Source organism: Bombina bombina, chromosome 1 (assembly GCF_027579735.1).
Source record: "Bombina bombina isolate aBomBom1 chromosome 1, aBomBom1.pri, whole genome shotgun sequence".
NCBI classification, from domain to species: Eukaryota; Metazoa; Chordata; class Amphibia; order Anura; family Bombinatoridae; genus Bombina; species Bombina bombina.
Genome location: NC_069499.1, coordinates 582,836,808 through 582,851,807, shown reverse-complemented (window position 1 = coordinate 582,851,807; position 15,000 = coordinate 582,836,808).

Sequence of the window (15,000 nt, the reverse complement as noted above, 5' to 3'; positions counted from 1 at the left end):
AGATTACTTTGGGGCAAGGCCCTGCAAAAAGCCCTTTTAAGGGCTGGTAAAAGAGCTGATTACTTTTGTATTTTAGAATAGGGTAGGGAATTTTTTTATTTTGGAGGCTTTTTTATTTTATTAGGGGGGCTTAGATTAGATGTAATTAGTTTAAACTGCTTGTAATTCTTTTTTATTTTTTGTAATTTAGTGTTTTTTTTTTGTATGATAGAATAGTTTATTTTATTGTATTTTTTTTTAGGTAATTGTAGTTTATTTATTTAATTTCTTCTGTTAAGTGTGATCAGTCCACGGGTCATCATTACTTCTGGGATATTACTCCTCCCCAACAGGAAGTGCAAGAGGATTCACCCAGCAGAGCTGCATATAGCTCCTCCCCTCTACGTCACTCCCAGTCATTCTCTTGCACCCAACGACTAGATAGGATGTGTGAGAGGACTATGGTGATTATACTTAGTTTTATATCTTCAATCAAAAGTTTGTTATTTTAAAATAGCACCGGAGTGTGTTATTATCTCTCTGGCAGAGTTTGAAGAAGAATCTACCAGAGTTTTTGTTATGATTTTAGCCGGAGTAGTTAAGATCATATTGCTGTTTCTCGGCCATCTGAGGAGAGGTAAACTTCAGATCAGGGGACAGCGGGCAGATGAATCTGCATAGAGGTATGTAGCAGTTTTTATTTTCTGACAATGGAATTGATGAGAAAATCCTGCCATACCGATATAATGTAAAATCGTTTTCATTTGCTGAGGTACTGAGTGAATAAATGTTTGGGCACTATTTTTCCACTTGGCAGTTGCTTAATCTGTTTTCTGACAGTTTCTGTTCTCCCTCACTGCTGTGTGTGAGGGGGAGGGGCCGTTTTTTGGCGCTTTTACTACGCATCAAATATTTCAGTCAGCAACTCATTGTATTCCCTGCATGATCCGGTTCATCTCTACAGAGCTCAGGGGTCTTCAAAACTTATTTTGAGGGAGGTAATTTCTCTCAGCAGAGCTGTGAGAATTATAGTTTGACTGAGATAAAAAACGTTTATTCTGTAATTTGTTTCCTGCTTTCAGAATTTGTTATCTTTGCTAATGGGATTAAACCTTTGCTAAAGTTGTGTTGTTTACAAGGATTGAGGCTATAACTGTTTCAATTTATTAATTTTCAACTGTCATAAATCTTCTGTGCTTCTTAAAGGCACAGTACGTTTTAATATTATTCTAATTGAATTGTATTTCCAAGTTGCAAGTTTATTTGCTAGTGTGTTAAACATGTCTGATTCAGAGGATGATACCTGTGTCATTTGTTGCAATGCCAAAGTGGAGCCCAATAGAAATTTATGTACTAACTGTATTGATGCTACTTTAAATAAAAGTCAATCTGTACAAATTGAACAAATTTCACCAAACAACGAGGGGAGAGTTATGCCGACTAACTCGCCTCACGTGTCAGTACCTACATCTCCCGCTCAGAGGGAGGTGCGTGATATTGTAGCGCCGAGTACATCTGGGCGGCCATTACAAATCACATTACAGGATATGGCTACTGTTATGACTGAGGTTTTGGCTAAATTACCAGAACTAAGAGGTAAGCGTGATCACTCTGGGGTGAGAACAGAGTGCGCTGATAATATTAGGGCCATGTCAGACACTGCGTCACAGGTGGCAGAACATGAGGACGGAGAACTTCATTCTGTGGGTGACGGTTCTGATCCAAACAGACTGGATTCAGATATTTCAAATTTTAAATTTAAACTGGAAAACCTCCGTGTATTACTAGGGGAGGTGTTAGCGGCTCTGAATGATTGTAACACAGTTGCAATACCAGAGAAAATGTGTAGGTTGGATAAATATTTTGCGGTACCGACGAGTACTGAGGTTTTTCCTATACCTAAGAGACTTACTGAAATTGTTACTAAGGAGTGGGATAGACCCGGTGTGCCGTTCTCACCCCCTCCGATATTTAGAAAAATGTTTCCAATAGACGCCACCACAAGGGACTTATGGCAAACGGTCCCTAAGGTGGAGGGAGCAGTTTCTACCTTAGCTAAGCGTACCACTATCCCGGTGGAGGATAGCTGTGCTTTTTCAGATCCAATGGATAAAAAGTTAGAGGGTTACCTTAAGAAAATGTTTGTTCAACAAGGTTTTATATTGCAACCCCTTGCATGCATTGCGCCGATCACGGCTGCAGCGGCATTCTGGATTGAGTCTCTGGAAGAGAACATTGGTTCAGCTACTCTGGACGACATTACGGACAGGCTTAGAGTCCTTAAACTAGCTAATTCATTCATTTCGGAGGCCGTAGTACATCTTACTAAACTTACGGCGAAAAATTCAGGATTCGCCATTCAGGCACGCAGGGCGCTGTGGCTAAAATCCTGGTCAGCTGATGTTACTTCTAAGTCTAAATTGCTTAATATACCTTTCAAAGGGCAGACCTTATTCGGGCCCGGGTTGAAAGAGATTATCGCTGACATTACAGGAGGTAAAGGCCATGCCCTGCCTCAGGACAAAGCCAAAGCCAAGACTAGACAGTCTAATTTTCGTTCCTTTCGTAATTTCAAAGCAGGAGCAGCATCAACTTCCTCTGCACCAAAACAGGAAGGAGCTGTTGCTCGCTACAGACAAGGCTGGAAACCTAACCAGTCCTGGAACAATGGCAAGCAGACTAAGAAACCTGCTGCTGCCCCTAAAACAGCATGAATTGAGGGCCCCCGATCCGGGATCGGATCTAGTGGGGGGCAAACTTTCTCTCTTCGCCCAGGCTTGGGCAAGAGATGTTCAGGATCCCTGGGCGCTAGAGATAATATCTCAGGGATACCTTCTGGACTTCAAATACTCTCCTCCAAGAGAGAGATTTCATCTGTCAAGATTGTCAACAATCCAGACAAAGAAAGAGGCGTTTCTACGCTGCGTACAAGAGCTCTTGTTAATGGGAGTAATCCATCCAGTTCCACGATCGGAACAGGGACAGGGGTTTTACTCAAATCTGTTTGTGGTTCCCAAAAAAGAGGGAACTTTCAGACCAATCCTGGACTTAAAGATCCTAAACAAATTCCTAAGAGTTCCATCGTTCAAGATGGAGACTATTCGGACAATTTTACCTATGATCCAAGAGGGTCAGTACATGACCACTGTAGATTTAAAAGATGCTTACCTTCACATACCGATTCACAAAGATCATTATCGGTACCTAAGGTTTGCCTTCCTAGACAGGCATTACCAGTTTGTGGCTCTTCCATTCGGATTGGCTACAGCTCCAAGAATCTTCACAAAGGTTCTGGGTGCTCTTCTGGCGGTACTAAGACCGCGGGGAATCTCGGTAGCTCCATACCTAGACGACATTCTGATACAAGCTTCAAGCTTTCAAACTGCCAAGTCTCATACAGAGTTAGTGCTGGCATTTCTAAGGTCACATGGATGGAAGGTGAACGAAAAGAAAAGTTCACTCGTTCCACTCACAAGAGTTCCCTTCCTGGGGACTCTTATAGATTCTGTAGAAATGAAGATTTACCTGACAGAGGACAGGCTAACAAGACTTCAAAGTGCTTGCCGCACCCTTCATTCCATTCAACACCCGTCAGTGGCTCAATGCATGGAGGTAATCGGCTTAATGGTAGCGGCAATGGACATAGTACCCTTTGCACGCTTACACCTCAGACCACTGCAACTGTGCATGCTAAGTCAGTGGAATGGGGATTACTCAGACTTATCCCCTTCTCTGAATCTGGATCAAGAGACCAGAAATTCTCTTCTTTGGTGGCTTTCTCGGCCACATCTGTCCAGGGGGATGCCATTCAGCAGACCAGACTGGACAATTGTAACAACAGACGCCAGCCTTCTAGGTTGGGGTGCCGTCTGGAATTCTCTGAAGGCTCAGGGACAATGGAGTCAGGAGGAGAGTCTCCTGCCAATAAACATTCTGGAATTGAGAGCAGTTCTCAATGCCCTCCTGGCTTGGCCCCAGTTGACAACTCGGGGGTTCATCAGGTTTCAGTCGGACAACATCACGACTGTAGCTTACATCAACCATCAGGGAGGGACAAGAAGCTCCCTAGCTATGATGGAAGTATCAAAGATAATTCGCTGGGCAGAGTCTCACTCTTGCCACCTGTCAGCAATCCACATCCCGGGAGTGGAGAACTGGGAGGCGGATTTCTTAAGTCGTCAGACTTTTCATCCGGGGGAGTGGGAACTTCATCCGGAGGTCTTTGCCCAAATACTTCGACGTTGGGGCAAACCAGAGATAGATCTCATGGCGTCTCGACAGAACGCCAAGCTTCCTCGTTACGGGTCCAGATCCAGGGATCCAGGAGCAGTCCTGATAGATGCTCTGACAGCACCTTGGGACTTCAGGATGGCTTACGTGTTTCCACCCTTCCCGTTGCTTCCTCGATTGATTGCCAGAATCAAACAAGAGAGAGCATCAGTGATTCTAATAGCACCTGCGTGGCCACGCAGGACTTGGTATGCAGACCTGGTGGACATGTCATCTTGTCCACCTTGGTCTCTACCTCTGAAACAGGACCTTCTGATACAGGGTCCCTTCAAACATCAAAATCTAACTTCTCTGAAGCTGACTGCTTGGAAATTGAACGCTTGATTTTATCAAGACGTGGGTTTTCTGAGTCAGTTATTGATACCTTAATACAGGCTAGGAAACCTGTTACCAGAAAGATTTACCATAAGATATGGCGTAAATACCTATATTGGTGTGAATCCAAAGGTTACTCTTGGAGTAAGGTTAGGATTCCTAGGATATTGTCTTTTCTACAAGAAGGTTTAGAAAAGGGTTTATCTGCTAGTTCATTAAAGGGACAGATCTCAGCTCTGTCCATTCTGTTACACAAACGTCTGTCAGAAGTTCCTGACGTCCAGGCTTTTTGTCAGGCTTTGGCCAGGATTAAGCCTGGGTTTAAAACTGTTGCTCCACCATGGAGTTTAAACCTTGTTCTTAATGTTTTACAGGGCGTTCCGTTTGAACCCCTTCATTCCATTGATATAAAGTTGTTATCTTGGAAAGTTCTATTTTTAATGGCTATTTCCTCGGCTCGAAGAGTCTCTGAATTATCAGCCTTACATTGTGATTCTCCTTATTTGATTTTTCATTCGGATAAGGTAGTCCTGCGTACTAAACCTGGGTTCTTACCTAAGGTAGTTACTAACAGGAATATCAATCAGGAGATTGTTGTTCCTTCTTTATGCCCAAATCCTTCTTCAAAGAAGGAAAGTCTACTGCACAACCTGGATGTAGTCCGTGCTCTAAAATTTTACTTACAGGCAACTAAGGAATTTCGACAAACGTCTTCTCTGTTTGTCATTTACTCTGGGCAGAGGAGAGGTCAAAAAGCTTCCGCTACCTCTCTTTCTTTTTGGCTTCGTAGCATAATTCGTTTAGCTTATGAGACTGCTGGACAGCAGCCTCCTGAAAGAATTACAGCTCATTCTACTAGAGCTGTGGCTTCCACTTGGGCCTTCAAGAATGAGGCCTCTGTTGAACAGATTTGCAAGGCTGCAACTTGGTCTTCGCTTCATACTTTTTCCAAATTTTACAAATTTGACACTTTTGCTTCATCGGAGGCTATTTTTGGGAGAAAGGTTCTTCAGGCAGTGGTTCCTTCTGTATAAAGAGCCTGCCTATCCCTCCCGTCATCCGTGTACTTTTGCTTTGGTATTGGTATCCCAGAAGTAATGATGACCCGTGGACTGATCACACTTAACAGAAGAAAACATAATTTATGCTTACCTGATAAATTCCTTTCTTCTGTAGTGTGATCAGCCCACGGCCCGCCCTGTTTTTAAGGCAGGTAAATATTTTTTAATTTATACTCCAGTCACCACTTCACCCTTGGCTTTTCCTTTCTCGTTGGTCCTTGGTCGAATGACTGGGAGTGACGTAGAGGGGAGGAGCTATATGCAGCTCTGCTGGGTGAATCCTCTTGCACTTCCTGTTGGGGAGGAGTAATATCCCAGTAATGATGACCCGTGGACTGATCACACTACAGAAGAAAGGAATTTATCAGGTAAGCATAAATTATGTTTTAATGATAGTGTAGTGTTAGGTTTAATTGTAACTTAGGTTAGGATTTATTTTACAGGTAATTTTGTATTTATTTTAACTAGGTAGGTAATTTTGTATTTATTTTAATAGCTATTGTAACTAGTTAAAATAAATACAAAGTTGCCTGTAAAATAAATATAAATCCTAAAATAGCTACAATGTAATTATTAATTATATTGTAGCTATATTAGGGTTTATTTGATAGGTAAGTATTTAGTTTTAAATAGGAATAATTTAGTTAATTTTAGGAATATTATTTTGTTTAATATAAATTATATTTATGTTAGGGGGTTGTTGGGGTTAGAGTTAGGTTTAGGTGTTAATAACTTTATTATAGTAGCGGCGACGGTGCGGGTGGAAGATTAGGGGTTAATAATTGTAGGTAAGTGGCGGCGATGTTAGGGAGGGCAGATTAGGGGTTAATACTATTTATTCTAGTGTTTGCGAGGGGGAGTGCGGCAGTTTAGGGGTTAATACATTTATTATAGTGGCGGTGAGGTCCGGTCGGCAGATTAGGGGTTAATAAGTGTAGTTATGTAGCGGCGATGTGGGGGGGGCAGATTAGGGGTTAATAAATATAATATAGGGGTCGGCGATGTTAGGGGCAGCAGATTAGGGGTTCATAGGTATAATGTAGGTGGCGTCGGTGTCCGGAGCGGCAGATTAGGGGTTAATAATAATATGCAGGGGTCAGCGATAGCGGGGACGGCAGATTAGGGGTTAATAAGTGTAAGGTTAGGGGTGTTTAGACTCGGGGTTCATGTTAGGGTGTTAGATGCAGACTTAGAAAGTGTTACCCCATAGGAAACAATGGGGCTGCGTTAGGAGCTGAACGCTGCTTTTTTGCAGGTGTTAGTTTTTTTTTCAGCCAGCTCAGCCCCATTGTTTCCTATGGGGATATCGTACACGAGCACGTTTTCCCAGCTTACCGCTACCCCGTAAGCAATGCTGGTATTGAGAGTTGAAGTGGAGCTAAGTTAGGCTCAACGCACCCTTTTTTGAGCCTAACGCAGCCCCTCAGACAACTTTAAATACCAGCGTTGTTGGAAGGGTGCGCTGGGAAAAAAAGCAGCGTTAGCTACGCAGCTTTTTACAGACAAAACTTTAAATCTAGCCGTTTATTTCTTGTTGCTGAATTTCTTTCCTTGTTGCTGTTTATTTCTTTTCACCTTCTTTATACTTGAAAGGCTTCTCCTCTCTGGAGTATGGTATAAACTTTATGTATGCAAACAGATTAGTGCTCAGTTTACATACTATGAGATCAATTGTGGATATTATTTGCAGCACTCATGAGATGTGTATAAATGATGCTTGCAAGGACACAAAGTGAAATTTAAAATAAAAACACTTTTATTTTCCAATGTCCAATAAAAAATGATAAACAGAAATCCTCTTTAATAATAGTCCAGATCAGGGACAGAATAGGTGAGCAGATGAAATATTGTTCTTGTTTAGAAAAATTAGCATGTCCACATGCTCCGGGAGTAGACAATTACGTAGTCTGTTGACTATCAGGCCCGCAGCTGAGAAAACTCGTTCAGCCGGTACAGATGTTGCTGGGATGCACAGGTATGCTTTTGCTAGCCGTGATAATTTCCTGTACTTGCATTAATTTGCCTTCCACCATGCCAGAGGGTCTTCAAATGGAGGAATGCACTCATCTTGCATGTATTTGTCCAGCTCGGTTTGCAGAGACATTCCGTCCTCTGTGTAATATTCATCTCCGAATAATGTTGCCATAGCAGTAACAGTGCAACGTTGCTTTTCGGGTGGTCCGTTTACCACTGTACTTGGTTCACCTTCTGTGACATCACCACCGTTTTCCGTAAGATAAAGCAAATCCGCTACTTTCTGTGACTGCTTTCTTGACCGTCTCTTCTGTAAACTTAAGGTGTTTGTGCCTGGGGTCTAGAAATGAAGCGATGAGCGCCACATTATGTAATTCTTCTGTGCCTGTAGGTGAAAAGCGGCGCTTGAGGGACTCCAATACAGTTGTTTTAAACTGTGATACTTTTGTTGACTCTCCTGTGGTACTAATGAGATGCTTGGACAGAAGAGTGGCTGTGACAGGGTAAATCATAGATATTGATACCTGAGACTCTCCGCACAAAGCAGTTGTAGCACATTTCAAGGAGCTTAACACTGGCAGTAGCTCTTCGATAGCTACCCAACTGTCGTCAGCCAGGTCAAGTGTGTGGGCATCTGTCAACTTTGTGTACACCCTGTCAGACAGGACTGCGACAACTGCCCATCTCTGTTCCAGTAAGCGCTTAAACATGTCATAGATGGAATTCCATCAGGTACGGCAGTACTGCACAAGGCGGTGCTCTGGCAGATTGTTGTTTTCTCCAACATAGGTGTGTCCGGTCCACGGCGTCATCCTTACTTGTGGGATATTCTCTTCCCCAACAGGAAATGGCAAAGAGCCCAGCAAAGCTGGTCACATGATCCCTCCTAGGCTCCGCCTACCCCAGTCATTCTCTTTGCCGTTGTACAGGCAACATCTCCACGGAGATGGCTTAGAGTTTTTTAGTGTTTAACTGTAGTTTTTATTATTCAATCAAGAGTTTGTTATTTTGAAATAGTGCTGGTATGTACTATTTACTCAGAAACAGAAAAGAGATGAAGATTTCTGTTTGTATGAGGAAAATGATTTTAGCAACCGTCACTAAAATCCATGGCTGTTCCACACAGGACTGTTGAGAGCAATTAACTTCAGTTGGGGGAACAGTGAGCAGTCTCTTGCTGCTTGAGGTATGACACATTCTAACAAGACGATGTAATGCTGGAAGCTGTCATTTTCCCTATGGGATCCGGTAAGCCATGTTTATTACGATCGTAAATAAGGGCTTCACAAGGGCTTATTAAGACTGTAGAATTTTTCTGGGCTAAATCGATTCATTATTAACACATATTTAGCCTTGAGGAATCATTTTATCTGGGTATTTTGATATAATAATATCGGCAGGCACTGTTTTAGACACCTTATTCTTTAGGGGCTTTCCCAAAGCATAAGCAGAGCCTCATTTTCGCGCCGGTGTTGCGCACTTGTTTTTGAGAGGCATGGCATGCAGTCGCATGTGAGAGGAGCTCTGATACTTAGAAAAGACTTTCTGAAGGCGTCATTTGGTATCGTATTCCCCTTTGGGCTTGGTTGGGTCTCAGCAAAGCAGATACCAGGGACTGTAAAGGGGTTAAAGTTCAAAACGGCTCCGGTTCCGTTATTTTAAGGGTTAAAGCTTCCAAATTTGGTGTGCAATACTTTTAAGGCTTTAAGACACTGTGGTGAAAATTTGGTGAATTTTGAACAATTCCTTCATGTTTTTTCGCAATTGCAGTAATAGTGTGTTCAGTTTAAAATTTAAAGTGACAGTAACGGTTTTATTTTAAAACGTTTTTTGTACTTTGTTATCAAGTTTATGCCTGTTTAACATGTCTGAACTACCAGATAGACTGTGTTCTGAATGTGGGGAAGCCAGAATTCCTATTCATTTAAATAAATGTGATTTATGTGACAATGACAATGATGCCCAAGATGATTCCTCAAGTGAGGGGAGTAAGCATGGTACTGCATCATTCCCTCCTTCGTCTACATGAGTCTTGCCCACTCAGGAGGCCCCTAGTACATCTAGCGCGCCAATACTCCTTACTATGCAACAATTAACGGCTGTAATGGATAATTCTGTCAAAAACATTTTAGCCAAAATGAACACTTATCAGCGTAAGCGCGACTGCTCTGTTTTAGATACTGAAGAGCATGACGACGCTGATAATAATATTTCTGAAGGGCCCCTAACCCAGTCTGATGGGGCCAGGGAGGTTTTGTCTGAGGGAGAAATTACTGATTCAGGGAACATTTCTCAACAAGCTGAACCTGATGTGATTGCATTTAAATTTAAGTTGGAACATCTCCGCATTCTGCTTAAGGAGGTATTATCCACTCTGGATGATTGTGACAAGTTGGTCATCCCAGAGAAACTATGTAAAATGGACAAGTTCCTAGAGGTGCCGGGGCTCCCAGAAGCTTTTCCTATACCCAAGCGGGTGGCGGACATTGTTAATAAAGAATGGGAAAGGCCCGGTATTCCTTTCGTCCCTCCCCCCATATTTAAAAAATTGTTTCCTATGGTCGACCCCAGAAAGGACTTATGGCAGACAGTCCCCAAGGTCGAGGGAGCGGTTTCCACTTTAAACAAACGCACCACTATACCCATAGAGGATAGTTGTGCTTTCAAAGATCCTATGGATAAAAAATTAGAAGGTTTGCTTAAAAAGATGTTTGTTCAGCAAGGTTACCTTCTACAACCAATTTCATGCATTGTCCCTGTCGCTACAGCCGCATGTTTCTGGTTCGATGAGCTGATAAAGGCGGTCGATAGTGATTCTCCTCCTTTTGAGGAGATTATGGACAGAATCAATGCTCTCAAATTGGCTAATTCTTTCACCCTAGACGCCACTTTGCAATTGGCTAGGTTAGCGGCTAAGAATTCTGGGTTTGCTATTGTGGCGCGCAGAGCGCTTTGGTTGAAATCTTGGTCGGCTGATGCGTCTTCCAAGAACAAGCTACTTAACATTCCTTTCAAGGGGAAAACGCTGTTTGGCCCTGACTTGAAAGAGATTATCTCTGATATCACTGGGGGTAAGGGCCACGCCCTTCCTCAGGATCGGCCTTTCAAGGCAAAAAATAAACCTCATTTTCGTCCCTTTCGTAGAAACGGACCAGCCCAAGGTGCTACGTCCTCTAAGCAAGAGGGTAATACTTCTCAAGCCAAGCCAGCTTGGAGACCAATGCAAGGCTGGAACAAGGGAAAGCAGGCCAAGAAACCTGCCACTGCTACCAAGACAGCATGAAATGTTGGCCCCCGATCCGGGACCGGATCTGGTGGGGGGCAGACTCTCTCTCTTCGCTCAGGCTTGGGCAAGAGATGTTCTGGATCCTTGGGCGCTAGAAATAGTCTCCCAAGGTTATCTTCTGGAATTCAAGGGACTTCCCCCAAGGGGGAGGTTCCACAGGTCTCAGTTGTCTTCAGACCACATAAAAAGACAGGCATTCTTACATTGTGTAGAAGACCTGTTAAAAATGGGAGTGATTCATCCTGTTCCATTAAGAGAACAAGGGATGGGGTTCTACTCCAATCTGTTCATAGTTCCCAAAAAAGAGGGAACGTTCAGACCAATCTTAGATCTCAAGATCTTAAACAAGTTTCTCAAGGTTCCATCGTTCAAGATGGAAACCATTCGAACTATTCTTCCTTCCATCCAGGAAGGTCAATTCATGACCACGGTGGATTTAAAGGATGCGTATCTACATATTCCTATCCACAAGGAACATCATCGGTTCCTAAGGTTCGCATTCCTGGACAAACATTACCAGTTCGTGGCGCTTCCTTTCGGATTAACCACTGCTCCAAGGATTTTCACAAAGGTACTAGGGTCCCTTCTAGCTGTGCTAAGACCAAGGGGCATTGCTGTAGTACCTTACTTGGACGACATTCTGATTCAAGCGTCGTCCCTTCCTCAAGCAAAGGCTCACACGGACATTGTCCTGGCCTTTCTCAGATCTCACGGATGGAAAGTGAACGTGGAAAAGAGTTCTCTATCTCCGTCAACAAGGGTTCCCTTCTTGGGAACAATAATAGACTCCTTAGAAATGAGGATTTTTCTGACAGAGGCCAGAAAAACAAAACTTCTAGACTCTTGTCGGATACTTCATTCCGTTCCTCTTCCTTCCATAGCTCAGTGCATGGAAGTGATCGGGTTGATGGTAGCGGCAATGGACATAGTTCCTTTTGCGCGCATTCATCTAAGACCATTACAACTGTGCATGCTCAGTCAGTGGAATGGGGACTATACAGACTTGTCTCCGAAGATACAAGTAAATCAGAGGACCAGAGACTCACTCCGTTGGTGGCTGTCCCTGGACAACCTGTCACAAGGGATGACATTCCGCAGACCAGAGTGGGTCATTGTCACGACCGACGCCAGTCTGATGGGCTGGGGCGCGGTCTGGGGATCCCTGAAAGCTCAGGGTCTTTGGTCTCGGGAAGAATCTCTTCTACCGATAAATATTCTGGAACTGAGAGCGATATTCAATGCTCTCAAGGCTTGGCCTCAGCTAGCGAGGGCCAAGTTCATACGGTTTCAATCAGACAACTGTTGCGTACATCAACCATCAGGGGGGAACAAGGAGTTCCCTAGCGATGGAAGAAGTGACCAAAATCATTCTATGGGCGGAGTCTCACTCCTGCCACCTGTCTGCTATCCACATCCCAGGAGTGGAAAATTGGGAAGCGGATTTTCTGAGTCGTCAGACATTGCATCCGGGGGAGTGGGAACTCCATCCGGAAATCTTTGCCCAAGTCACTCAGCTGTGGGGCATTCCAGACATGGATCTGATGGCCTCTCGTCAGAACTTCAAAGTTCCTTGCTACGGGTCCAGATCCAGGGATCCCAAGGCGGCTCTAGTGGATGCACTAGTAGCACCTTGGACCTTCAAACTAGCTTATGTGTTCCCGCCGTTTCCTCTCATCCCCAGGCTGGTAGCCAGGATCAATCAGGAGAGGGCGTCGGTGATCTTGATAGCTCCTGCGTGGCCACGCAGGACTTGGTATGCAGATCTGGTGAATATGTCATCGGCTCCACCTTGGAAGCTACCTTTGAGACGAGACCTTCTTGTTCAGGGTCCGTTCGAACATCCGAATCTGGTTTCACTCCAGCTGACTGCTTGGAGATTGAACGCTTGATTTTATCGAAGCGAGGGTTCTCAGATTCTGTTATCGATACTCTTGTTCAGGCCAGAAAGCCTGTAACTAGAAAGATTTACCACAAAATTTGGAAAAAATATATCTGTTGGTGTGAATCTAAAGGATTCCCTTGGGACAAGGTTAAGATTCCTAGGATTCTATCCTTCCTTCAAGAAGGATTGGAAAAAGGATTATCTGCAAGTTCCCTGAAGGGACAGATTTCTGCCTTGTCGGTGTTACTTCACAAAAAGCTGGCTGCTGTGCCAGATGTTCAAGCCTTTGTTCAGGCTCTGGTTAGAATTAAGCCTGTTTACAAACCTTTGACTCCTCCTTGGAGTCTCAATTTAGTTCTTTCAGTTCTTCAGGGGGTTCCGTTTGAACCCTTACATTCCGTTGATATTAAGTTATTATCTTGGAAAGTTTTGTTTTTAGTTGCAATTTCTTCTGCTAGAAGAGTTTCAGAATTATCTGCTCTGCAGTGTTCTCCTCCTTATCTGGTGTTCCACGCAGATAAGGTGGTTTTACGTACTAAACCTGGTTTTCTTCCAAAAGTTGTTTCTAACAAAAACATTAACCAGGAGATTATCGTACCTTCTCTGTGTCCGAAACCAGTTTCAAAGAAGGAACGTTTGTTGCACAATTTGGATGTTGTTCGCGCTCTAAAATTCTATTTAGATGCTACAAAGGATTTTAGACAAACATCTTCCTTGTTTGTTGTTTATTCCGGTAAAAGGAGAGGTCAAAAAGCAACTTCTACCTCTCTCTCTTTTTGGATTAAAAGCATCATCAGATTGGCTTACGAGACTGCCGGACGGCAGCCTCCCGAAAGAATCACAGCTCATTCCACTAGGGCTGTGGCTTCCACATGGGCCTTCAAGAACGAGGCTTCTGTTGATCAGATATGTAGGGCAGCGACTTGGTCTTCACTGCACACTTTTACCAAATTTTACAAGTTTGATACTTTTGCTTCTTCTGAGGCTATTTTTGGGAGAAAGGTTTTGCAAGCCGTGGTGCCTTCCATTTAGGTGACCTGATTTGCTCCCTCCCTTCATCCGTGTCCTAAAGCTTTGGTATTGGTTCCCACAAGTAAGGATGACGCCGTGGACCGGACACACCTATGTTGGAGAAAACAGAATTTATGTTTACCTGATAAATTACTTTCTCCAACGGTGTGTCCGGTCCACGGCCCGCCCTGGTTTTTTTAATCAGGTCTGATAATTTATTTTCTTTAACTACAGTCACCACGGTACCATATGGTTTCTCCTATGCAAATATTCCTCCTTAACGTCGGTCGAATGACTGGGGTAGGCGGAGCCTAGGAGGGATCATGTGACCAGCTTTGCTGGGCTCTTTGCCATTTCCTGTTGGGGAAGAGAATATCCCACAAGTAAGGATGACGCCGTGGACCGGACACACCGTTGGAGAAAGTAATTTATCAGGTAAACATAAATTCTGTTTTTGTTTCATCTTAAGCGCCTGAGTAGCTGTTGTGCTGTGATGAAAATGTGATACAAGACTGGCCGCACCCACTACATGCTATATAACACCAAGTTTTATGCCATCGTTGACAGCGAGCTGCAGAGTGTGTGCAAAGCACGAATTTGACTCCCATTCTAATGCCGAGTTTGCTAAGACGATATTGCTTGCATTGTCATGAATACAAGCAGTGATTTTGCCCCGCAAATCCCAGTGGTCTACCGCAGTGTTCAACACATTTGCGAGATTCTCTGCTGTATGCCTCTCTGGCATGGCACGGGTCTGTAGAACCACACTTTTCATTTTCCAGTCTTTTATGAAATGACAAGTTATGGTAACGTAGGACTCGGTAGTTAGTGCTGTCCATGCGTCAGTTGTAATTGCAGCCTTCTCAACTTTTGCCAAGGTATTGCGGACAGAACTAGCCGAATCTACATGCATTTTTTCAAGCCGAGTTGTAATTGTTTTTCGTGCAGGGACAGTATATTCGTGCTCGACATATTTCATTAACTCCCGAAAACCCTCTCCTTCATCAAAACTTATAGGAAGCACGTCCTTTGCTACCATATTAGTTATCAGAGTCGACGTTGTTTCAGCAAGCACATTGTCACATTGCCTATGTCTTACTGTAAAACCTGCAGTGGATGTTTGTTGTTGTCCTTTTTCTTTCTCTGTCGCTACCAATGTAGACAGGCGTTTGTTTTTTAGGTGGCTTAACATGGAAGCCGTA